The sequence below is a fragment of the Pseudorca crassidens genome, chromosome 7 (genome assembly GCF_039906515.1).
Source record: "Pseudorca crassidens isolate mPseCra1 chromosome 7, mPseCra1.hap1, whole genome shotgun sequence".
NCBI lineage: Eukaryota > Metazoa > Chordata > Mammalia > Artiodactyla > Delphinidae > Pseudorca > Pseudorca crassidens.
The window spans coordinates 46,536,357-46,562,491 of record NC_090302.1 but is presented as its reverse complement, the minus strand read 5'-3'; the positions used below and the strand labels follow the sequence as shown (position 1 = coordinate 46,562,491).

Sequence of the window (26,135 nt, the reverse complement as noted above, 5' to 3'; positions counted from 1 at the left end):
ATCAAAATCAAGAGAACTGTGGAGATAAACTTTATTGTATAAGCAGAAAATTAATTTCATACTAGAAATGGATGGATGATGCAAGTTGAAATGGACTGTCCATTGATGTTCCTAATGTGGTAGCAGAAAAAAAAAATGGTGTCTTAAGTGCTTAGTGTTTGATGTCATTAATAGTTTTGTAAAACTCTACAGTGTAGAAAGGTTTTGATACTAAACTGTGCATTGTACATAGCTCTAATGCATTTTATTGCCCACCAGTACTTCTGTAATGGTAGATGGTTTGTGCATTCAGACTCTGAGGCATTAAACATAAATGACTTATAAATAAATAATGTCTTGGTGCCTGGGATGCAGGTTTACATAGCTGTTATTAAATGCCTACATTACTCCACCTGGATTGCACTCCTGCTATGCACAAAAAGAAGATGCCGTTCAATTCTGTCAACTGGTTCTCCATATGCTCAGCGTTTGTCAAGCCTATGCATATGGGACAGGAGTGAAAACGTGAATTTTGTGTGTGTGCGTGCATGCAGATAGCGTTTTTGTGTGTGTGCTTGCATGCATATGTGTGTGTGTATTTGTCTAGATGTCTTCCCACCTATAGACCCATAAATTAAGTTCTTAGTAGCTTTTAGCGTATGCACATATGACCAGATGTGCATAGTTTCCTCTTCACTGTTGGTCAGTAGGGGGAGCTGTCACCTGCCTCTGCAGCATGAGGGTGCAAAGGCAAATTCATTTTCTGTGAGGACCTGTACATCAGTGGTATCTTTTCTCAAAATAAAAACTATAGATTTTGATTGCTAAATATGTCAGTACATCAATCAGATAAATTAATACCTTAGAAAGAGTACCATAAGACATGTGATAGTGCATATTATTATAATTTTTTAACAGAAAATGGGTTATAATGCAAGAAAATAAATTAGGTCAATGGTAGATTATTAGCACTTACGTACCATAGCATAGCTATGATAGAAAATGTGTACATCCTTCATCTTCTCTTCTTTTCTCCTAAGCCCCATTTGTTTGATTATTTGTCTTTATGTTGCATTTGGTGCACATCCTTTGTCATCTGCAAAAATTGAGAGAAAAATGGAAAAATTAAAAAGTAGGAGAAGAAAGGCCTATATGACATATAAACCAACTTTTAAAAATTTAACATGATGTTTTCAGGATTCATCTAAAAATTTTTATCATCTACTACATACAGGCCCTATATTAAACACTTAGACATATTCTTATTTAATTCTCAAAAATTATCTTCACAGTTGGTTTTATTAATCAAATTTTACTGGTGTAGGAATCATTACCTAGGGAAGATGGGAGACTTCTTCAGGCTCACACTACTAAAAGGTGGTTAATTTGACATTTGAACCCAAGTTTTTGACTCTAATTCCCGTGTAATTTTCTCTTCTCCTAAACTACTCCTCCAATCAGCTGTTTGCCCAGTGGCTGGTATCCGCCAAGTACGTGGGATTATTCTCTTCTCAGAGATAAGTTTCCTTTTCCTCATTCTCATGGTCTGCACTTGAGAACAAAATCTTGCCTAATTTCACCATGTGCTAAAGGCGCTGATGTCATTCAAAGAATCTGTTATTTTTATGTTAAGAAGAGCCTGCCATTCTTCTCTGACCTGGTTGGGCCTGGCCTACAGCAGAATGTTCTGGGAGCCTTAGGTAGTGGTCTTGTCACCTGTCTAGAATATCAGGAAACGCACAGAGATTAAGAGGTTGAATCATTAAGAAGCTGACTGGGGAATAAACAGAATCTGTCCACATATCCCCGCTGTGGCTTTGATATCGATTCTGCATTTACTACGATTTCTGACACAATTATAGTGCCTTATAATTGCATTTTGAGGTATAAAGAAAGATGCCTTAAACCTAAACCTTTTATTAATCAAGATAACCAGCAGTATATGTTGTTTAAAAGCTAAGTTGGGTCTTATTTGCTAACACTCTGCTATCAAAAAGGAAGGTGAGTTATTGAATAATTTCATTTAATTCTTTAAAATTGCATGCAAAATACATTTTAATAAGAAACATGTAACAGAAGCATAAGCTCTGTTTAAATGGAGTCATTATTCATAAGTTTTTTGTATGTGTATTGATATAATTATTTGCTAAAAACTCATTCTATGATAATGAACTTATCTTAAAGATATTATTAATATTATTGGCAACTCCTACACTTTGATTTTGTTTATTATAGGTGGGATCTTGTCCTAATTTTACCATGTAACCTCCAAATCAATACTAAGATTTTTGTTCAACAACTTTTGCTTAACCTGAGCCATATCATGTCAAACAGGGACTTCCCTGGCAGTCCAGTGGTTAAGACCCTGCACTTCCACTGCAGGGTATACGGGTTTGACCCTGGTTGGGGAACTAAGATCCCTCAAGCCTCGCAGGGCAGCAAAAAATAGTTAAATACTATTATAGTAATTTTATTATTTGTTTAAAACTGCAAAACACCTAACCTTTAATCACAAAGACCACCACCACCACCAATCCCCATGCTTGGATTGTCGGCCTCGCCTTTGACGTAGTAGGCAGAAATATGAGACTGGGAATTGAAAGAATAAAGATCTGATCTAACAGATTTTGTCAGTAATGCTTGAGACCTCAGGTGAGGTTTGAATATAGATTAGATAATCCTTAAAATCCTACAGAGGCAGTGTAGTGCACTGTTGAAGAGAACAGAGCTCAGAGATACCTGGCTTGAGTTCAAATCCCAGTTCCAACATTTACTAGCTGTGTGACCTTGGGCAGGTTGCTTAAAGCCTCTGGTTCCTCACCTATCAAATGGGAATAAAAACAACACCTACTTTATAAGGTTGACAAGTATAAGTGAGTTCATATGAGAAGGGCACCTAGAACTTGGCCTGGTACAAAAGATATATATCTGTACTTGCCATTGTTACCTAATTTGACTTAAATATTTAGAACTTTGTAAAATTCTGAGAAGCTCAAATATTCACTCAACATTTACACTTTGAGTCATGCCAGCTGCTACACTAGATTTGAGGGCTATATCCATGAACCAGACAAAGATTCCTGCCTTGAGTTTTTACTCATACCAATGTGCTATAATTATAGCCTCCCCAAAATTCCTGTTTATAAAAAAAGTTATTAGCTAGTTCAAGGTTTTGCTTTTTAGTCTTAGTTACTAATGTGTCTAGTTGTAGAAATTTGTTATGTCTCTAAACCCGATGATCTTTGCCTCACTTCATACCATTTTTAAGTCAAGTACAGTGTCTAACATATACCAAAGGTTTACTTGATATAATATTTCATATGTTATAAAAAATTATGTCTCATAACCTGCACTAAATATTTGCATAGATTACAAGGTGCATCCCAATTTCAAAAAAGTTAAAATGTGAAAGAGAAAAGCTACCTTAGCACTGAGAAAATATTTTATTTCTATTTTTAGTATTAATGATTACATCATCAACTTCGTTTAATATATTCTCTCACAATGTAATACAAAGCAAAGAATTCATTGTTATCTACAATCAGAGATCTTCAATATGATAATTTATAAGATATGTCGTAATATTTTTATTAGTCTCATAATATATAAGAAATGAAAATATTTAAACTAACTTGGAAATTTTAAATATAATTTATAATTCAACATCAAAAAAACAAACAACCTGATTAAAAAACAGGCAGAAGAACTGAATAGACATTTTTCCGAACAGGAAGTGCAGATGGCCAACAGGCACATGAAAAGATACTCAACATCGCTAATCATCAGGGAAATGCAAATCACAACACAATGAGATGTCACCTCACATCTGTCAGAATGGCTATTGTCAAAAAGAACATAAATAGCAAATACTGGGGCGGATGTGGAGAAAAGGGCACCGTCATACACTGTTGGTGGGAATGTAAATCGGTGCAGCCACTGTGAAAAATAGTATGGAGGTTTCTCAAAAAACTAAAAATGGAACTACCATATGACCCAACAATCCTACTCCTGGGTATATAGCTGAAAAAGAACAAAAGCACTAATTCAAAAAGATATATGCACCCCAATGTTCATAGCAGCATTGTTTACAATTGCCAAGGCATGGAAGCAACCTAAGTGTCCATCAACAGATGAATGGATAAAAAAGCTGTGGTACATGCACACACACACACATACACACACACACACACACACACACACACACACAATGGAATACTACTCAGCCATAAAAAAGAAGAAAATTTTGCCATTTGCAACAACATGGATGGACTTGGAGGACATTATGCTGAGTGAAATAAGTCAGAGAAAGATAAATACTCTATGATATTGCTTATATGTAGAATCTAAAAAAATACAACAAACTAGTGAATTTAACAAAAAAGAAGCAAACTCACAGATACAGAGACAAACTAGTGGTTATCAGTGGGGAGGGAGGAGGGGCAATATAGGGGTGGGGGAGTGGGAAGTACAAACTACTGGGTGTGAGATAGGCTCCAGGTTGTATTGTACAACACAGAGAATGTAGCCAATATTTGGTAATAACTGTAAATGGAAAGTAACTTTTAAAAATTGTATAAAATTTTAATAAATAAATAAAAATAAACAGTCCATCTAAGAAAAAGAAGACAATTAGCCTTTATATCTATTTTTGATCCATTGTCCACATATAAAACAGTGAAAGCCCTGTGTGATATCTTAAAATGCCTTGTATATACTTCACCCTCATAAATGTTTTTCTTTTATTTATACATCTCTAAATCTCTATCCACAGAAGTAGAGTTATTGTTTATTGCTGTGGATCACCTATCTTTTTTACAATGAGCTTTTAAAATTCATCATCCTACTATAAGCATTTTTACTTACTGATACACTCTTCATTAATTTTAATGACTTCAAAATTTTTTCTATTATGAATAATGCTGAAATATGCCTGCATATATATACATATAAATGCAGGTATATATGCATATTTGTTCTTTTTTTAAGTATTTTCTTTGGATACATTCTAAAGTTTGAGAGACAAAAAAAATAATAGGTGTTAAATAATTATACTTTGAAGTATTGAAAACCTGAGTTTCATTCCTAGTTCTACAACATTCAATGAGTTTGACCTGAGGCAAACTATCACTCCTTTCAGAGTAAAAGAAATGCCTATGTCTTAAAGTTGGTGTGGGGATTAAATGGGCTAATGTAAAATTGAAATTTATATGAGGAAACTTTGGATAGTGATGGATATGTTTATGGCATAGATTGTGGTGATGTTTTCACAAGTGAAAACTTATTCCCAAACTCATCAAGTTGTATGCATTAAATATCTACAGCTTTTTGTATGACGATCATACCTAAATAAAGTGGTTTTAAAAAATAAATAAAATTCATGTCATTAGATATTTATTAAGCCATTTAATAAAAAGTAGCTATTATTATTACCTTCATCCTCATCATTATCAATAATAAATAAAAGAATATATACATTTTTGGAAAACATTATATTCTGTTGGCTTAATATATTAGAACACCTCTTTGTATATGATTTATTCCTATTCTTACCATTTTTGGATTATAGCAATTCTTGTCATCTTTCAATTTTATCAGTATAGCACCAAAAACTTTTTTTTACCCTCTGTAATGATAAGGAAATGGAAACACATTCTTTATGGTGCTAGAATTAGTAGGAAGAATAGGCTATGTGTATGTTATTCTTCTTGGTTTGGGGTGTGTTTTATCAAACCTGTTCTACAAGGTAATATAAATATTTGCATATTGTATAACAAAATACCTTTTTCCACAGTTGTATTCTTTTCTTTCCTTACAGTGCGCCACCTGAAAAAACAGCTTTTTGTTGATGCCAAATCTATCCATCCAGGGCACTCCCAGCTCTTCAACTTCAAAAGAGACAAGTAAACTCAGGTGAAAAACGTTCATGGGAAGGTATCTGGAAGTGATCAAAGTCTACTCTCAGACCAACCCTAAATGAGAGATCAGTAATAAATCCCACACAGTAAGGAAAATAAAAACACTTCTAATGAATACTTCCTCATTATGGCCCAGGGTTGTAATGTCTCAGAGAAAAGATGCTCATATTCATTGAACAGGGGCTGACTAGAGCCACTCCAGCCACCAAAACAGCACATAAAGGTGGTGCTGCACAAAATGAGGGATGCTGGAAGCTATACTCTATTGCATTATTTCAAACATGCTTGAAGGCACATTTAAGTAGGTGGCATAAGTTATGTTGACTTTATTCTGATGGAAATCTGTCAAGTTTTCAAATCTCCATCCAGGTGGAAATGTAAAAGTTTTGAGTCGTGACCCACATTAAACTCTAGCTTTCCCTACAAAACTTCCTTTTCGGGGCTTCCCTGGTGGTGCAGTGGTTGAGAGTCCGCCTGCCGATGCAGGGGACACAGGTTTGTGCCCTGGTCTGGGAAGATCCCACGTGCCACGGAGCGGCTAGGCCCGTGAGCCATGGCCGCTGAGCCTGCGCGTCCGGAGCCTGTGCTCCGCAACGGGAGAGGCCACAACAGTGAGAGGCCCGCGTACCGCAAAAAAAAAAGCCAAACAAACAAACAGAAAACCTTCCTTTTCTTTACGTTGTTAGAGATTTTAAGATTATAAAATATACCAGCTACTTCATACAGCCAATAGAGTCCTTGATGATACAACTTTCCCCTCTGTTACTATCCAAAAGGCAGCTCATTTTTAGAATTAAAGAACCTGAGATTTTTAGTGGTACAAATATATGCCAAATTGCTTATATCGATACTGCTTTGTGAAACGATTTTTACTTCAGGAAGACGGTGGATAGAAGGAGTAAGTTATGCCTCAGAGCCCAGATACATCCTTATTTCCTGACTCTGGTTTCAATCTGGTATTAACCAGACTAATGGGAAATATCTGAATAGTGAGGATAGTCACAGGAGAATCATTAAAAAACAAAAATATTGCTCTCTGTGGGACACCCCTAGAAATCAAACTTGAAGTAGGTAACACTGAACTACACAAAAGCCTTTCTGCTGTCTTCCCCAAGCCTCCTTTTTGGGGCCACTCTACTTCCTATGTCATCCTCTTTCTTTGCCATAAGCTAGAAGGATCAAACCAGTTTTTCTCTCATCTCAAGGACCTGCCACTGTTAAGTGGCAGACACATTTCAATCTTGAAAAGTAAAGAAAGTAACAGAGGTGTTAGGTCTGCCATCATAGAGCTGCTGAACAAATGCCAACAGAGGCTTATTTTCAGATTTCTTGTGATGTAAGAAAAGCATCCCACCATTGTTAAGCTCCTGTTAGACATGCTTTCTGATACTTCTAAGTGGAAGCATTTCTGATACTTCTAAGTGGAAGCATTCCTCGCTGAAATATATGTTCTGATCTGTTATTTTGAGAATTTTCTTTAAGTGATTGACCACATTGATCAATCATTATTTGTTGTTTTCTTATTGGCTTTGTATAGCAAAATGATGTCTGGTTAACTTTTTTTTTCTAGATAATTAAAATACCTTGTTAAAAGTCAGAACAACCTATGAAGCTGGTCACTCTTTGGCCCATTTCAGCATTTTATTGAGAAAAATCATCTCTAATTGGGAAAGAGATTCTTTAATTTTTACTGAATCCTCTGGAAAAGAAGATTTCCATTCATAACACAAAACCCAACATAAAAATCCTCTTCATCTATCTTTCAATCACCCCAAAGACCCACTCATCACAGTATGGCAACTTAATCCCAATCTTCTCCCTCTATTTCTAAAGTCTTTAAAAATTTTCCTTTAACCCAACCTCTTGTCACTCCTGTCTCTGCCCTTTCACTCTTTCTTTACAAAAGAATAACTCCCAGCCCTGAGCAGTGAAGATCAATCGAATGGGTTTCAGCTTACTGTTCTTTTTTTTTTAAGCATCTTTATTGGGGTATAATTGCTTTACAATGGTGTGTTAGTTTCTGCTTTATAACAAAGTGAATCAGTTATACATATACATATGTTCCCGTAACTCTTCCCTCTTGCGGCTCCCTCCCTCCCACCCTCCCTATCCCACCCCTCTAGGTGGTCACAAAGCACCGAGCTGATCTCCCTGTGCTATGCGGCTGCTTCCCACTAGCTATCTACTTTACGTTTGGTAGTGTATATATGTCCATGCCTCTCTCTTGCTTTGTCACAGCTCACCCTTCCCCCTCCCTAAATCCTCAAGTGCATTCTCTAGTAGGTTTGTGTCTTTATTCCTGTCTTACCCCTAGGTTCTTCATGACGTTTTTTTTTTCTTAAATTCCATATATATGTGTTAGCATACGGTATTTGTCTTTCTCTTTCTGACTTACTTCACTCTGAATGACAGACTCTAGGTCTGTTTACTGTTCTTACTGTCTCGTCCTTCACCCCCTATTCCAGGCTGCCCAACAAAGCCCCAGATTATGGAAACAAAGAAAAAAAAATCCTCCTGGTATGTGAGAGATACAAGAGATTCTGAAAATTCACCTGTAATTTTTTTTCCTGTACCATAACAAAGGGTGACATGTTTAAAAGAATAATATATATAAAATCAATTATTAAAGAAATACTATAAGCAAGGGGAGAAATTTTTTATTACTAATCACTTCATAACATGACTGATTTTCCATTTCTTCTATAAGAGATATCTTTAAGACTTCTTTTTTATGTTGTTTTGAGTGTTAAAAAAAATTCCTAGGTTTATAATAGTTCTATAAATTTAAAGTAGTACTTGGACATTTTGTTTCCTGCTATTGTCTTTAAAAGAGAGAAGAGATATGGGAACATATGTATATGTATAACTGATTCACTTTGTTATAAAGCAGAAACTTACACACCATTGTAAAGTAATTATACTCCAATAAAGATGTAAAAAAAAAAGAGTATTTGACCGCTTAGCAATTCTCTCTCTGATATGCTGAGCTCTAGCTAACTGCCTATTGCCTCCGATTCATTGCATGAGAGGGAAGAAGTGGCTTTCTTAGTCATAAACCTGACTTCATATACCTTGACTGAAACCAAAGGATTCAAAACTCAAAGCAAAATTTAAAATGTACTTTCATGGTTTCTCTGGCTGTACATTTCCCAGTCATGAGGTTTGGCCCAACCAAGAAGCAAGGATGTCTGTTTCCCATTAAGTAATTTCAAACTATGTACAACTTATATTTAAACTAAAATCTGCAAAGTTAGTAAAAATAATTTTATAGCCTTGTTTCTCTTAGGACCATCTAACATGAATTGTTTCCAATTTTAGAGAGGGTCAGGCCCTTTCTACTTCCAAATATAAAAAAAAAATCTGAAGCCAACACATTAAAAATATTAATAGTATCTTTTATATAGGGAGTGAGATTATGAGTCTACAGTTTCTGTAATCTATATCATGCTCAATTAAAAAATACTTGAAATTATTTTTGATAGGTGAGAAAAGGCAATTGGGAAGACCTATTTTAATAAGAGAACTGGATGCCTGAAAATTTATTATCCTTTACTGTGAGGAAATGGTCACTCAGGTCTGTTATAAAAACATTTGTTGGCCATCAGTTAAAAAACCCTTAGTCAGATTATTTTAGATTCTGAAAAGAAAGTGAAAAAAAAATGGTTAGGGGTAAGATAAAATCTGTTCTTGGGAGAACTAGCTGTTATATTTAAAATATATCACTGCTTCTAAACTGGATAGATGCATTTCTTGCCATATAACTTTATCCCTGTTCATGCAATGCTGTTAACTTTGAGTTGTAATATTCATCTTTCAACAGTAGTAGGATTCTAGGAAACCGAGCTCATTATAACTTTCTCCACTGAAGAGCTGAGTTCTGAAGTATTCATCTTCACTGGGGTATCAGTAAAGATAGGCTGGGTTATGTTGTGAAAGCAATTCCAAATCTTAAGGCTTAGCACGTACAACTTTACTCTGCTCTTGCCTACACAAAGCCATCTGTAGGTCCAGTAGCTCTCTAGGGCAGCTCCCTTCTAAACAGTGACTTAGGGATCAGGTTCTTTTTTTTTTTTTCTTTTTCCTTTTAAATCTTGTAGCTCTACCATTTGGAACTGCAGTCACATGGCAGGGGGAGAGAAAGCTTGAAGAACTTAAGTGCCTCATTCCAGAGATGACATGCCATTTCCGCTCATAGCCTATTGGCTGGAAGTAGTCTTATTGTCCAGAACTAACTATATAGAGACTGGAAGATGTAAGAGAGCACATGGAATATTTGATGAGTTTTATGGTCTGTGCCTTAGAACACATGCGACTTTTAAGTCTCAGCAGTGAGAGTCTAGACAATCCTCAGCTCTCTTTTCCCCCAACATAGCCACCCTGGAAAACGAGAATTTCTGATGGTGGCCCCAGAAGATGAAAAGAGCCTGGGTATCTGTGGGACTACTGGGAAGGGCACTGCTCTGGAGAACTATCAAACTATAGCTGACTTTGGGTAAACAAGACATACACTTTTATATATTAAGCTGGTGAGGTTTCAGGGGTCATTTTATTAATACGATGTAGCCTATCCCATCCTGAATAATGCAGTTGGATTGGAAATGTCTTCTGCCTTGCTTTTTTATCTTTTTTGTTCTTATTTGGGTTTATTCCCCATTTTAATCACATTATTTTTTAACTAAATTTAAATATGGAGCTACAAGATCACATTTTTAGAGTCATTAGGTAAGATAGTAGAAATTATATCATAAGGAGAGGAAATATAACGCTTACCCAGTTGAATACATAGGCTGTACAAACTATACAGTCATTGGGAAACAATGAAATGACCCAGTATTTCCTTCCCCCATTTTCACAAGTCAGGCATGTCACATGACCTTTCTCCTAGTCTCTGGTTGCAAGTCTGGGCAAGGATGTCCTCTTTCTCACTCTCAAGACTGCGTTGGCCTTGGAGCAGGCACTGTAGCTGGATGACTGACTCAGGATGGTCCGGAGCATAGAGGGTTAGAGTCTGAAATGTTTCCTGGTTAATTCCTGATTGGAATTATTCCAATTGTTGGTTTTCTGAGAATAAGTGAGTAGGGAAATATTTTTCCGGAAACTCTTCAGCCAAATAATGTGAAACTCAAGATCCTGCTAACATGAGAGTAGATTTTCTAACACCTCCCTACTTTAAACCAAAATTATGTCACCAGATATTCACCGTAATGTAACTGAACCTAGAAAGAGTGTTTGTGGAGTGGAACCTATTTGTTTCAATTCATCACTGTATATTTAATACCCTGATAAAATTGCTGTATTCTTCTTACACCAATATGCATCAAAAATATTTTTACATATATTACAGTGTCCTCAATGTTCCTCCATTATCTTTGATTTTTCTCTTTGTATGTCAAGTGAAATTATGCATTCAGAAAAAAATTACTGAACTCTGACAAGATTTCATAAAATTATAGGTGAGATAGATGTACAATAATTAAGGTCAAGTAAACCACTACTTTTCGCAGAATGATTCTTAGGTTTCTTGTTTTTTTATAGTTGAAACAACATAAGTATATGATTTATTAATATACCAAATAGAAATACTTTTAGTGAGAAGAACATTAAACTCCATGGGCTATGACAGTTTAATTGGCATAGCAGCCAGGATCCCAGCAGAATAAGGAATGGCATACTCAAACTGGATAATTGATGAGATTTTAATAGAAAGGATTTTTTTTAAAAGGTACAGGGTGAGGTTTTAGGAAAACAGTGAGGGATGGTGCTGTATCCTGACACTAGCAACAGCAGGGAGCTGTTTCTAACCCTAGAACAAGGGACACAGGAGAGAACAGTTATGAGAACCTAGGGAGAGCAGCTATATAGAAAAGACCATCCAAGCTTCAGATCTCCTGCTAGTGTCTTCCTTTGGCCAAACTCAACAGGAGGTGAGGAGGAAAGGGAACCAGTGAGGTAGTCCCTATGTATTAATTTCCCACAACAAAGAGCAGAGTGAAAAAGCATGAAGAGTTAATCTGGGAAATGGAGCAAAAGAGATATGTATAGCACAATTGGTGCATGACTTTAAAAAATAAGTTTAAATGGCATGCTTACTTTTTGGCTAAGTTGGACTCCATCTGCCCCTCCTGTCATCAGACAACATTACTTCTCTCTCCTTTCCCAGAGTTTCATATATATATATATATATATGCCTTTGGGGAAGAAGAACCACATTTTGGTAGTTGGCATGAGGCCCTTAAGGGGTGAAACAAATCAGAGAAGGGTTGGAATACCATCTATCTCCTACACTGTTTGTTGGATTCATTTTGAGACACCACAGAGAAGTCAATAAAATAGACCAAGAAACCATGGGAATACTAAGAGTTTTTAGAGCCTAGGTGACAAAAATGAAGAGTTGAGGTAGGAGATTCTTCTTCCCATCTTTGCATGGAATCCACGAATGTTCTGGCAATCCCAAGATTGGAAGCCTTTGATGCATCTGGCAACAATACTATTGACATTACTATTGAACTCACGGTAAGCGGTGGCAATGGTGGGGCTTTTCCAAATGGCTTCATGAGCAGTGGAATTAAGCCACAAATGAGAGCTGTTGGAAAGAAAGACCAGAGCAAACCTGGTGGTGTGCTGGTAATATTTGACAACCAGCTCTCCAGGGAGGATTAAAAAGCCCTGGTTTATAGTCTTTTCCATCATAGCCAATTGAAAGCTATCAACATAAATTCACTAAACATGGATTTGGGAGAAATGTGCACAGCTGGCTCTTGTGAGCTCATGGTCACCCTTCCAGCACAGCAATGGCCACAGACCCTGTATCCTGATGGTAGCTGAAAACTGACTTGGGAAGCGTGTGAGACACCTTAGATGACATTACACTTTCGTGGTCATTACGTTCTACCAATCAAATGAGGGGACTGTTGCCATCATGATTTAGGAATACAAAGAAAGAACTACTTAATTCTTTTCCCTGTGGTCTTACTTAGGTCAGTGAACTCTGGGATATCAGGGCAGCATGAATAATATGTCATAATTACAAAAATTCCAGAAGGTATGCTAAAGACCTTTATGTATGGAATAAGCAAGAATATGAGTGGGATGGAGCAATGCAGTGTCTAACACAAGATCATGTGGATCCTATTCATGCATTTTCTTTGCCACTGTGCGACCATCAGTATTTCTCCTGGTTTGACATAGGTTGTTTCCCTTTCCAGCCTGCTTTAGTGACTCTCTCTTCCTACCTCAACATAATTGTTTCCCTGGCTTTTCTTCATTTTCCCAGGGTACCATATAACTGCTCAAGTCTGGTTTGACTCAGCAGGTCTGATTTGTATGGGTGAGGCAACGTGCATTGCTCAAGTCCCATCTTCTATTTCCTGGTTCTGCCACTCCCAGCTTCAAATCGACTCTTGCCTGCTCTTGTACTCCTTCAAATTATGTAGAGATTCAGCTATACCCTCTGACTGCCCCTCTGGCAGGTTCTTGGAACTTGCGGGTAGTCTGCCTCATGTTGGGCAAGTTATGACACATTCCACTGAAAAATTAGGTCACTGCCAGATACTAAAACAGGATCATCTATTTCAAAAGTTCAGTGTAGGCAGTACATCTTCTGTACCGTTCCGTCTCCACCTTCAGTGACATTTGACCCTTCCTTGTCTCTTTCATGTCCAGTAACCTAAAAAGCAACTTTATTTAGTAACTGTGTATATCTTGAAACCTAAACTGACCTAAAACCATTAAGAGAACTAAGAAAATCACTTCTTTTGGCTTTCTACTGGTAGAATATTGGGCACTGGAAGTTATTTTGAGGCAGGGTGATCTCTTTTGTTCTGAAGAGATCATATCACAAATTAAGTCAGCACTCCTCTGGTTAAGAAAGCAGCCTTATAGTAAAATATTATTTGTATTTGATGTTTAACTTTCTCACTTTTCTGGGCTTCATGCCTCAGCTCAAGTAGTCAAATAACAAGGTTCTTTGCTCACTGGATCATCCATAATTTATATCTTTCTTTATATTCCATCATGTCAACAAAGGCAATTTATAGCACAAGATCTGATTAAAGTATATGCTTACTTCCATGAGCTTGATTTCTGTCTACACAAGGATCCTTGCTCAATCTGATTGGGATTTATAATTCTCTTTTAAAGAAAGCTAATTTTATCTTAAGGCAGATAAATATATATATATATTTTATATATATTCTCTTGTATATATGTTCATACACACACAGCCACTGGTAAGCAGTATTATCATCCCCATTTTATAGGTTAAAAAAAGTCTGAGGCTTAGTAGATTAAATAACTGGTTAAATAACTAACTCAAGTTTGCACAGTAAGGTTCAGGATTTAAGATCATTACTTATTTATTTTTAATTCATTTATGTCTATCACTTGAGTAAAAATATAACCTTGATGAAGACAGGTATATGGACTTCTGATCGCTCCTGTATCTTCAGTCCCTAAAATATTGCCTGGCTTGATTGATATTGGTTGAGATGAGAAGGCAGGTAGGATATCCTCCAGCTAACTATTCTCAGTCACTGGGCAAGGGATGATGAATAAGGAAGAGGTTCTGCAGGTTAGAGGAAACAAGGAGGATGGTAGAGACATGAGTAAGTGTAGGTTTAATTGAGATAATATTAGAATGTGTACTGATTTGTGTTTTCATAAAATGTTTCCACCATTGGTTCCTAACTTGTCCAATTATGCAAGAATTAAGCAATTTTTGTTTTGTTTTTCATCATGAGCTGATGATCTGTAAGCATGGAGTTATTCAGTTTTAAGAATTTTGTTTAATCTACTTTTTCATGCATGTGTTAATTAGAGGTTGGCTGAAATGGAAGGTTAATATTTTTGTCTATATTCTGTTTCTAAGTTTGAATACTGACTTAACTTGGTTCCCTGGGAAGAAAATTGTCTCTATTTGTATTAGAACATGAGATTCTGCTCTTTTTTTTTGTTTTTTGTTTGCGGTACACGGGCCTCTCACTGTTGTGGCCTCTCCCATTGCGGAGCACAGGCTCCGGACGCGCAGGCTCAGCGGCCATGGCTCATGGGCCTAGCCGCTCCGCGGCATGTGGGATCTTCCCGGACCGGGGCACAAACCCATGTCCCCTGCATCGGCAGGCGGACTCTCAACCACTGCTCCACCAGGGAAGCCCAGATTCTGCTGTTTTAATTAGTAGATTTAAAAGTTAATTAACACTGGGTGTGAAAATAACATTTGTGAAACTAATATCAAAATAATTATTCGTATAGAACATAATGCAAGATTTATTTAGATGTTTATTTTGGCTCTGAGAAAAATGTTGAAGATTATTCTATCATAGGTTGAATTGTTTTTGGAATATTTTCCATTCTATGACTATAAACAATGACTAAATGGATTCATCCCTGCAGTTAACCTATAATTTTCTTATATCACTTAGAGTCACATGCAAAAATTTTAATTTACATTATTAAAAATTCTACTAAGTGATTTCACATTCATTGTTATGCTTGACAGAATCAAAATTATAATAACCTGACATGTATATATTACACAAAATATTCCTAATTGGAAAAAAAAATCGTAATATCACATTTATCATGTTGCTCCTTTTTCTAAAATAAGAACTGCATCTCTACATTTTATTCTTAAATGTTTGAGAGTTGAATTATCATTATTGTGATTTTTTTCTTTAAATACGTAACAAGAAAAATATTTGAAATACTAATTTTTGAGTTACAGATCCACAGTAAATTATTTCTGTAGAAAATGAATACAAAAAATTATAACTCCAACTAAAGATAAAAATTATGCAAACAATACAGTTATGATTAGGAATGACTAAAGTAAGATCAACCTTAATATTGTATTATATTGTAGAATGCCATTTCAATTAGACATTGTACTGATTAGATTTGGAAACATAAACGCATATAAAAACAGATTTAACCTAATGGATGATAACATGAGTCTTAGAACTAGTCCTTTATAGAAGCAAAGAGGTTCTGCCATTTGTGCGATTGTTTACTATATTTCCCCAGCCACATACAACAATTCCTCAAACTTGGCTATGAACTGTACTTTTTAGGACTGTGATGTAAGTCCCTTGTGTATGCAGATATGAAAATAGAATTTAGATATACTGAACTAAGCAGAGTTTTCAATACCAACCAATCAACTAAGGGCTCTTTTCACTCCTCCATTAAGTATTCAAGATGTTCCCATGCTTGGTTAAAATTGTACCTGGTCTAGGTTGATCACTTTGTGGAGTGACCCGTTTCCTCAACCTTGAATGGCCCATGCTCTCTCGGTACCTTGCACTCATCCGACTGCAGTTGCTGCATTAACCCGCTCATTTTTATCATCAGGTGTAGAAATATCAAGATGCATCTAAAGGAATCTCCTGAGGTCCATATATATACTTGTTTCTGTCTCCATTGTATAAAAACAAGCCTGGGTAATTGTTCAGAGCCTACACTGACAAGGTTTGAGTTTCAGGTTTCAGTAGAACCCTTATTACATCCTTTCTGGAAACCAGAATGTCTAATAGAGCAGATTGACATTGTGGAGACAAGAAGCACACATTCCTGAAATGGTTTACTGGGAGTTTCAAGGGTTAAGGTCAGAGCAGACACCATGAGTGCTCTTCCCACATCCCCTCAGATTCTTCTTCCACTCCATGCACACGTGCCCCCAGTATGAGCTCAACTTTCGCAAACCAGCACCTGTATGTTTGTCAATGGCTACTGTATTACTTTTCTGAGGCTGCCATAACAAAATACCACAGACTGGGTGGCTTAAACAACAGAAATTAATTTTCTCACAGTTCTGGAGGCTAGAAGTCCAAGACCAAGGTGTTGACAGGTTTGGCTTCTTCTGAGGCCTCTCTCCTTGCCTGGTAGATGGTCACTTTCTTTCTGTGTCCTCACATGGTCGTCCCTCTGTGTGTTGTCTGTGTACTAATCTCTTCTTATAAGGACATCGGTCATAATGGATTAGTGTCTACCCATATGATCTCATTTTACTTTAATTACCTCCTTAAAGACCCTATCTTCAAATACAGTCACATTCTGAGCTACTGGGTGTTAAGACTTAAACATATGAGTCTTGGGGGACATAATTCAGTCCATAACAGTTATCTTCAGTCTGTTACAATCACTTTTGCCATACAAGCAGGAATGAAATATGCCTGGGAATTTATGTTCCCCCAGCCATTGCTCTGAACCAATGGGTACAGAGGTGAGAATAATCTAACTTCTTTGCCTCTGAGGACCAATTCAGAGTTGTGGCCTACACTGTCCCCAGAACTCCATGACTGGAGTGAGCAAAAGTTATCCTCAGTTGAATGCGGCTTAATTAACGTATCCTTGACTGGTCTTCTTCCCTTACCATTCCCATTTCCTCACCCGCCTACGGTATTTTCTTGGGAATATATCCTAATAAATCACTTACACACAAATTCCCATGACAGGATTTTTCTTTGTCTTTGGGACTGTTATGAGTTGAATTTTGACTCCCCCAAAGATATGTTGAAATCCTAATGTGTAAATGTGACCTTATTTGGAAATAGGGTCTTTGTAGGTGTGCTTAAGTCAAGACGATGCCATACTGTCCAGTATTAGTCCTAAATCCAATATGACTGGTGTCCTTATAAGAAGAGGGAAACTTGAACAGAGAGACAGAGACACACAGGGAGAATGTCATGTGATCACAGAAATAAAAGGAGAGAACAGCCTGTGAAGACAGATGTAGAGGTTGGAGTGATGTATCTATAAACCAAGGAATGCCAAAAATTTCTAATTAATCACCAGAAGCCAAGAGAGAGGCACGGAACAGATTCTCCCTCAGAGTGCCTAGAAGGAACCAACCCCGCCAACACTTTCGTTTTGGATTTCTAAACTCTGGAAGTGTAAGACAACAAATTTCTGTTGTTTTATGCCACAAACTTTGTGAGACTTTGTTATGGTAGCCCTAGGAAACCAATGCAGAAACCCAACTGAAAATAAGTAATTTCAGAAGTGGTCCCAGATAGCATACTCTTGGATGTGATTTTGGAATTAGATCACTTGCCAGCTGTATAGCAATAAAGATCCCATTGTAAGAGATAAACTGTGTTAAAAACCTCCAACTCACTCTAGCATTATAACTGCTATAATTTTCACCAGTGGTGAGTTGGGATGGGATACAGGTGAGAAGAGATGCAATGACTTGCACAATACTAAGCATTTGAGAAATATGGAGGGATTTGTCAATTACCAACCTGGTGTACTGTGTGAAAGAAAGTTAGAAAGCCTCCATGGAAGCATTTAAAGAGATCCGCTATTTCTGTAGCTAGAAAGCAGATGGAACTGAAGATTGGATGATGAACTATATGGAAAAAACTCACTCTTCCTCCTCTGTGTCTCTTTTGTTCTCACACTACTACCATAGTCACAACACTTCCAACACCAGATGTGTGGGTGTTTTTCCACACCAGGAAATTCTGACACCAGCTGGATGTGATACAATTTATCTCAGTTCTGACACTGTTTACCTGGAGATGGCATCAGATCCTACAAGGTAAGTGTTCAGTCCCACAAGACTTCTCCCCACTTCAGATGCCAATCACACATAGTAGTTGCCCACAACTTCCATTTGACTAGGCTCTAAATCAGAGCTTCCCATGGCCTCCTCCCCCTTGGATTTGATAATTTGCTCACAAAGCAGTTCACAGAACATAGGGAAACACTTATACTTAATAGTTTATTATATAATAAAGAATATGATAAAAGGTGCAGATGAACATCTAGATGAAAAACGTGTAGGACAAGGTATATGGGAAGGAGTGCAGAGCTTCCATGCCTTCTCTGGGTACATCACGTTACTCTCCCAGCAACTCCATGTGTTTGACCGCTGGGAAGCTCTCCAAACCCCATACTATAGGGATCTTTATGGAGGCTTCATCGTATAGGCATGATTGATCATAAACTCCATTTCTAGCCCTTCTCCCCTCTCTGGAGAATGGGTAGTGGGGCTAAAAAATTCCAAGGTTCTCATCATGGCTTGTTCTTTTTGGTGACCAGCCCCCATCAAAGAGCCCACCAAGGGTCACCTCATTAGAACAAAGGACACTACTATCACCCAGTAAATTCCAAGGGATTTAGGAGTTCCACGTCAGGAACAAGGGTCAAAAGCCAAATATTAGAACAAAAGATACCCCTAATACTCTTCTCACTCAGGAAATTACAAGGCTTTAGGAACTCTGTGCCAAGAACTGGGGGCAGAAGACAATATATAAATTTTCTATTATTTCATAAGCACTTTTTTATTGTAAAAATAGTAGACAAGTAATGATTACTGAATCCACAGCCTTGGCAAGTTTTTTATGCTAAAATCAAAGCCCTGATAGGAAAGGAGTGGGGTTCTAAGACATTGAATGGAGACATATGGGTAGATGTGTTCAGAACATGGGACCCCTGATTCCTCTGAACCCCTGGGCCTGCAAGCACAGCCTACTTTGTTTTGCTGAAGAAATAGCAGCCTTCTCTTGCCTGAAGACCATACCAAAACCTCAACTGAGTTGGATGCTTTGGAGGATAGTAATTGTTCTCTTCAAGATCTGACCCCACTCCCCCTCCTTGTCCTCTAGTTCTTTAACAAGTCTCAGCATGGGCCAACTAGGGAAGTACTTCCTTGCTAGAGGCAAAAAGGAATTATTTACCTAAGGAACTTCAGGACACGATTAATTGTAGCAAAAGAAATCCGGGGTGGGGGTGGGAGAGAGCAGGCCAGGAAGTAGATCTTGATAGCATTGGATTTGGGTAGGGGTTAGGGATGGTGAAAGATAAGCTCCGTAAGGGAGAACTGTCCAATAAGGGAGCATTCTCCCATGACTGAAAACTCCCTGGCAAGAACACCTGGAAATGGTCCTAAAATATTGTTGGGATGGTTACTGGAGGCTTGCGGGGACAAAAGGCTCCTATTAAATTAAGGGCAAATGACAGAATTCCCCTGGCAGAGATTTGAGGAAGAAATCAAAAGGCTCAGGGAAGTAAGCTTGTTAGAATGGCTCTATTGTATAACGGTTAAGAACCCATCAGCTGGCTAACCATTCTTTGGAAGGGCCAGAAAATGCTCTCATCACTAAGCTTATGAAGAATAAGCTAGTGATGGAGGTACTGGCATGTCTGGCAAGCTCAGTGGTGACTGCACCAGGGTTGATGATAGGCAATATTATTAGAGAACCAGGTTCCCTGCTGTCAGTGGGAATGATATGATTCCAGAATAGCAGAGGTCAAGTGGCAATACTCAACCACTAGGGATCTATGGTGATGGCTAATATGCCAAGATGTTGCTAAAGGAAAAATAGATGGACAGATGACAAGAGCATGGCTCGATATACATAATGAAAAATTATTAGAATTGGATGGCATAAGGCTGATTTCATCAGTGCCCATGGAATACCACTTCCTCATCCAGTTTAAAAACTGAGCCAGTCCTCACACCCACAGAAGGGCCCTACAATGCCACAAGTATATACTGTAGACTTTTCTGCGATTTAATTTGTCATATTTTGCATATAATTCACTTCTAATTTGAAATTAGTCAGCAAGTCCACTATGTACATTCTAGTCTCTTTATACTGGCTAATGACGCCTCTCATGTCCGGAATACACTTTTGCACCTTCTCTGTGTGAGTGCTACCCTGTTTTAAGTCTTCAGTAAAGTCTCTCTCAATGACCTCCATGTCTTGGTAGTCTCCCCTTCCTCTAAACAGCTATCCTGTTCATTTAATATTTACTATATTCAGCCTTGATTAGTTGTTGAAATTTTTATACGTACAGAAAAGTCCTGGGAATTCCCTGGCGATCGAGTGGTTAGGACTCTGTGCTTTCACTGCCGAGAGCGTGGATTCAATCCCTAGTCAGGGAACTAAGATCCCGCCAGCAGCGCAGCACAATCAAAAAGAGAAAAAGAAAGAAAAGTCCATTTTTCCAACTCGATTCTTAGACCCTTGCAAACAGGATCAATCTTATATGCCAGTACTTATTACAGTGCTCTCTTGCTTAACAAAATCTTAATTAGAATTTTCCATTTAGCATTTTAATCCCTTTCATTCTTTGAACTAGAAATGGAGCTGTTTATCACTGCTTAGAAGAATGCAAATATTATTACATCCATACATTTATCTTAGATTCTTAATTGGCAGAATTACTTGAAATCCTGGAGATAAACTTAAATAGGAGTATTTAATATGGAATGATTAACCTGGGTATTCAGGTAGATTAAATTCAGGGGTTTTTTTTTTTCAAGCTGGAATTATGTTTTCAACATCAGATGAGTCAAAGGAAATAATAGCCGCTGTAGAACAGGTACGTGGTCTTACAACTTAGGCCCTTTTATAACTCTGTCATCTATTACTTCATATTGACTACAAAGCCACAATCGCTATCATTGTATCCTTCCATAAATTATCGTGCCAAAATGGGAAATGTGACTGTTTCCTAAATGCTGAAAATTATCAAAGTGTCTTCGCCCAGAGAGACTTGAAGAAGATGCTGGGACCACTCTATTCAATATCAAAACTTGTTATGCAATTTTAGAAATTAAGATACTGTGGTACTGGTTAAGAGAAAGACTAAAAGATAGATAGAACAGAATAGAAATAATACCTATCTATCTATCTATCTGCCTATCATCTATCTATCTATCTACTTTTATAGATGCACACACAAATATACACATGCACACATTTATAGCTTATAAAATCTTCTTTATATATGATAAATCTCGCAAGAAAAAATTTAAAAAGAAAGAAGGATTCAAAGTTAATATGGTGATAGCAAAAAAAGAGCTTTGAGTTTTTGAGTATTTTTTTCAAGGTAGTCACATCCCAGCATATAACCACAAACTTAAAAAAGAGACCATTTACAGGATGATATAATCCTTTCAAAAATATACTTATCCTCAGTTTCTTGATTAAATCAGATATTCTTCCACTTGACAGAAGCCCTTGGTTCCCATTTTTGTTAGCATTTGTTGATTACTCTGAGGACTTCATCCAGTACCTCGCACTTAACTGTTTTGTGCTGAAATGAAATACTTCATTAAGCTATGAAACCCATATTTCTTAATTTTCAATTCAAGCAATGATGCTTTTTGCTTTTAATTTTATTTCCTTTTTAATCCTAAGGGTATTAGAGCAAACACACAAAGATGACAGCATTTCTACTTTAACATCCATCTGCTTTGAATTCTCAACGTCCTGTACTATAATTATTTCTATAGCAACCAGCTAAGGAAGTGCCTTGACAGACACAGACTCAAAAGAAGAACATGCTGTGACAGGCTTAGCACTCGGCCATAGGGCTTTGTATCTCCTTGAGTTTCCAGTATTAAACATTACAGCTTCAGAAGCCCATGTCTTTCTCTCCTCCTTGGTTTCTAGTATCAGTAATATTTCTGCTCCTACAGCATCATTGGCATCTTTTTCTAACATGCTGCTTCTTTTTCTTCAGAGCTTTTCATTAAATCGCTTATAAAAGTCCCCTCATTCCTGTTTTATGACATGTAGTATTCTGATAATAAAATGATAAACATTTTGTTTGTTCTGAATGGAAGCTCATAAACACAGTCAGGAGAAATGCAATCATCGATAATTCACCTGTTTTCTTTCAGCTTTTTAAGATCTCTTCTAATCTATTTTCCTTAAGTGATGAACTCTTAGGAAAATTGGATCATGTGTCTTTAAAAACACAGAAGTTCAGAGAACATCAAAAAAGTACAAAAAATGAATTCATTCTGCAAAATAACTTCACTTTTATCCCGAAAAAATGCAGAATGGTAAAGCAACTATTTACAAAAGAAAACCTAAACTTGTCATTTTAAAACTCCATTTTATCTTGGAAAATTATCTTGCCTAATTAAGGACCAGCTTTGTTCTTATTTTTATGGTCTAGTCTTTAGTTTATTTGTTGTGAGGAACAAAATAAATCTTTATTGAGAAATGTCTATGTATCACATACTGTGCTAAGATTTCTACAGAGATTTTCCTCATATAATCAACTAGCAACTATGTGGAATACTAATTGTTATGTATATTTTACAGATGGGAAATTGAGGCACAGAAAGATTAAGAAACTTTTAAAAAGTTATATAGCTAGTCAGTAGCAAATCAAATTTGTTCTGCTATAATTAGATTCCAGAATCTCTGCTGTTAGCTCTCATGTTACAAAGTTTCTCATCATCTTACCCTCTTTTTTTTTTTTAACATCTTTATTGGAGTGTAATTGCTTTATAATGCTTTGTTAGTTTCTGCTGTATAACAAAGTGAATCAGCTATACTTATACACATATCCCCATATCCCCTCCCTTTTGTGTCTCCCTCCTTATCCCACCCCTCTATGTGGTCACAAAGCACGGAGCTGATCTCCCTGTGCTATGTGGCTGCTTCCCACTAGCTAGCTGTTTTACATTTGGTAGTGTATATATGTCAATGCTACTCTCTCACTTCATCCCAGCTTACCGTTCCCCCTCCCTGTGTCCCCAAGTCCATTCTCTACGTCTGCATCTTTATTCCTGTCCTGCCCCTAGGTTCATCAGAACCATTTTTTTTTTTTTTTAGATTCTATATATATGTGTTAGAATACGGTATTTGTTTTTCTCTTTCTGACTTACTTCACTCTGTATGACAGACTCTAGGTCCAGCCACCTCACTACAAATACCTCAATTTCGTTTCTTTTTATGGCGACCAATATTCCATTGTATATATGTGCCACATCTTCTTTCTCCATTCATCTGTCGATGGACACTTAAGTCGCTTCCATGTCCTCGCAATTGTCAAGAGTGCTGCAATGAACATTTTGGTACATGACTCTTTTTGAATTATGGTTTTCTCAGGGTATATGCCCAGTAGTAGGATTGCTGGGTCATATGGTAGTTCTATTTTTAGTTTTTTAAGGAACCTCCATACTGTTCTGCATACTGGCTGTATCAGTTTACATTCCCACCAACAGTGCAAGAGGGCTACATTTTCTCCACACCCTCTGCAGCATTTACTGTTTGTAGATTTTTTTTTTTTTTTTGCAGTACTTGGGCCTCTCACTGTTGTGGCCTCTCCCGTTGCGGAGCACAGGCTCCGGACGCGCAGGCTCAGCAGCCATGGCTCACGGGACCAGCCGCTCTGCGGCATGTGGGATCTTCCAGGACCGGGGCAAGAACCCGTATTCCCTGCATCGGCAGGCGGACTCTCAACCACTGCGCCACCAGGGAAGCCCTGTTTGTAGATTTTTTGATGATGGCCATTCTGACTGGTGTGAGGTGATACCTCATTGTAGTTTTGTTTTGTTTTGTTTTTAACATCTTTATTGGAGTATAATCGCTTTACAATGGTGTGTTAGTTTCTGCTTTATAACAAAGTGAATCAGTTATACATATGTCCCCATAACTCTTCCCTCTTACATCTCCCTCCCTCCCACCCTCCCTATCCCACCCCTCTAGGTGGTCACAAAGCACCAAGCTGATCTCCCTATGCTATGTGGTTACTTCCCACTAGCTATCTATTTTACGTTTGGTAGTGTATGTATGTTTATGCCACTCTCTCACTTTGTCCCAGCTTACCCTTCCCCCTCCCCGTATCCACAAGTCCATTCTCTAGTAGGTCTGCATCTTTATTCCCGTCTTGCTCCTAGGTTCTTCATGACCATTTTTTTTTTCAGATTCCATATATATGTGTTAGCATATGGTATTTGTTTTTCTCTTTCTGACTTACTTCACTCTGTAGGACAGTCTCTAGGTCCATCCACCTCACTACAGATAACTCAGTTTCGTTCCTTTTTATAGCTGAGTAATATTCCATTGTATATGTGCCACATCTTCTTTCTCCATTTATCTGTTGATGGACACTTAGGTTGCTTCCATGTCCTGGCTATTGTAAATGGAGCTGCAATGAATATTTTGGTACATGACTCTTTTTGAATTGTGGTTTTCTCAGGGTATATGCCCAGTAGTGGGATTGCTGGGTCATATGGTAGTTCTATTTTTAGTTTTTTAAGGAACGTCTATACTGTTCTCCTTAGTGGCTGTATCAATTTACATTCTCACCAACAGTGCAGGAGGGTTCCCTTCTCTCCACACCCTCTCCAGCATTTATTGTTTGTAGATTTTTTGATGATGGCCTTTCTAACTGGTGTGAGATGATATCTCATTGTAGTTTTAATTTGCATTTCTCTAATGATTAATGATGTTGAGCATTCTTTCATGTGTTTGTTGGCAGTCTGTGTATCTTCTTTGGAGAAATGTCTTAGGTCTTTTTCCCATTTTTGCATTGGGTTGTTTGTTTTTTGATATTGAGCTACATGAGCTGCTTCTACATTTTAGAGATTAATCCTTTGTCATTTGCTTTGTCAGCAAAAATTTTCTCCCATTCTGAGGGTTGTCTTTCCATCTTGTTTATGGTTTCCTTTGCTGTTCAAAAGCTTTTAAGTTTCATTAGGTTCCATTTGTTTATTTTGGGTTTTGTTTTCATTTCTCTAGGAGGTGGGTCAAAAGGATCTCGCTGTGATGTATGTCATAGAGTGTTCTGCCTATGTTTTCCTCTAAGAGTTTTATAGTGTCTGGCCTTACATTTAGGTCTTTAATCCATTTTGAGTTTACTTTTGTGTATGGAGTTAGGGAGTGTTCTAGATTCATTCTTTTACATGTAGCTGTCCAGTTTTCCCAGCACCACTTATTGAAGAAACTGTCTTTTCTCCACTGTATACTCTCGCCTCCATTCTTAACTATACATCACCATTTTTTCACATCACGTCCATGGATACAAAAAAATAAATGACATTGACACCATCTCTCTTTTATAGATGAGAGAAATGACATAAAGTCACTCCCTCCAAAAACTTCTTTAAGAATGGTAAAAAACAAATAAGCAAACCAAAAAAAAATGTGTGTGTGTGTGTGTGAAACGAAGTTTTACTCCTCTGGCTTAGTTCATTTTCTCATAACTTTCGAAGTTCATGTAACACTAAACTGTATTCAAATTAAAATTAAAGTTCTATAAGAAAGAGGCTTGCACTTGGATTGCTTGTGGTATAGCTTTTCAGAGCCTGGTCTTTAGAGAATAATTGCCCCCTGTTTAAGTTCAAGTTCTCTCACATATAGACTGTGGGCAAGTTATCTAACCAATGTGAGGCCTCTTGTAAGGTAAGGATAATAATGGTATCTGGTTCACTGACTGTTACAAGAATTATCTCCGGTAATACATGGTACAAAGTTTTTGCATAATGCT

General features: G+C 37.3%; 1 long non-coding RNA gene across 1 annotated transcript in view; it reads left to right on the top strand.

Annotated features, from left to right (window-relative positions):
* Nucleotides 1–26,135, top strand: part of LOC137227766 (uncharacterized) — a 58,412-nt gene that overhangs the window by 22,267 nt on the left and 10,010 nt on the right. Inside the window, exons 5-7 of the long non-coding RNA XR_010944996.1 lie at nt 5,795–5,889; nt 18,304–18,432; nt 21,166–21,224. This is a non-coding gene — a long non-coding RNA (uncharacterized lncRNA). The remainder of the gene's footprint in view (nt 1–5,794; nt 5,890–18,303; nt 18,433–21,165; nt 21,225–26,135) is intronic.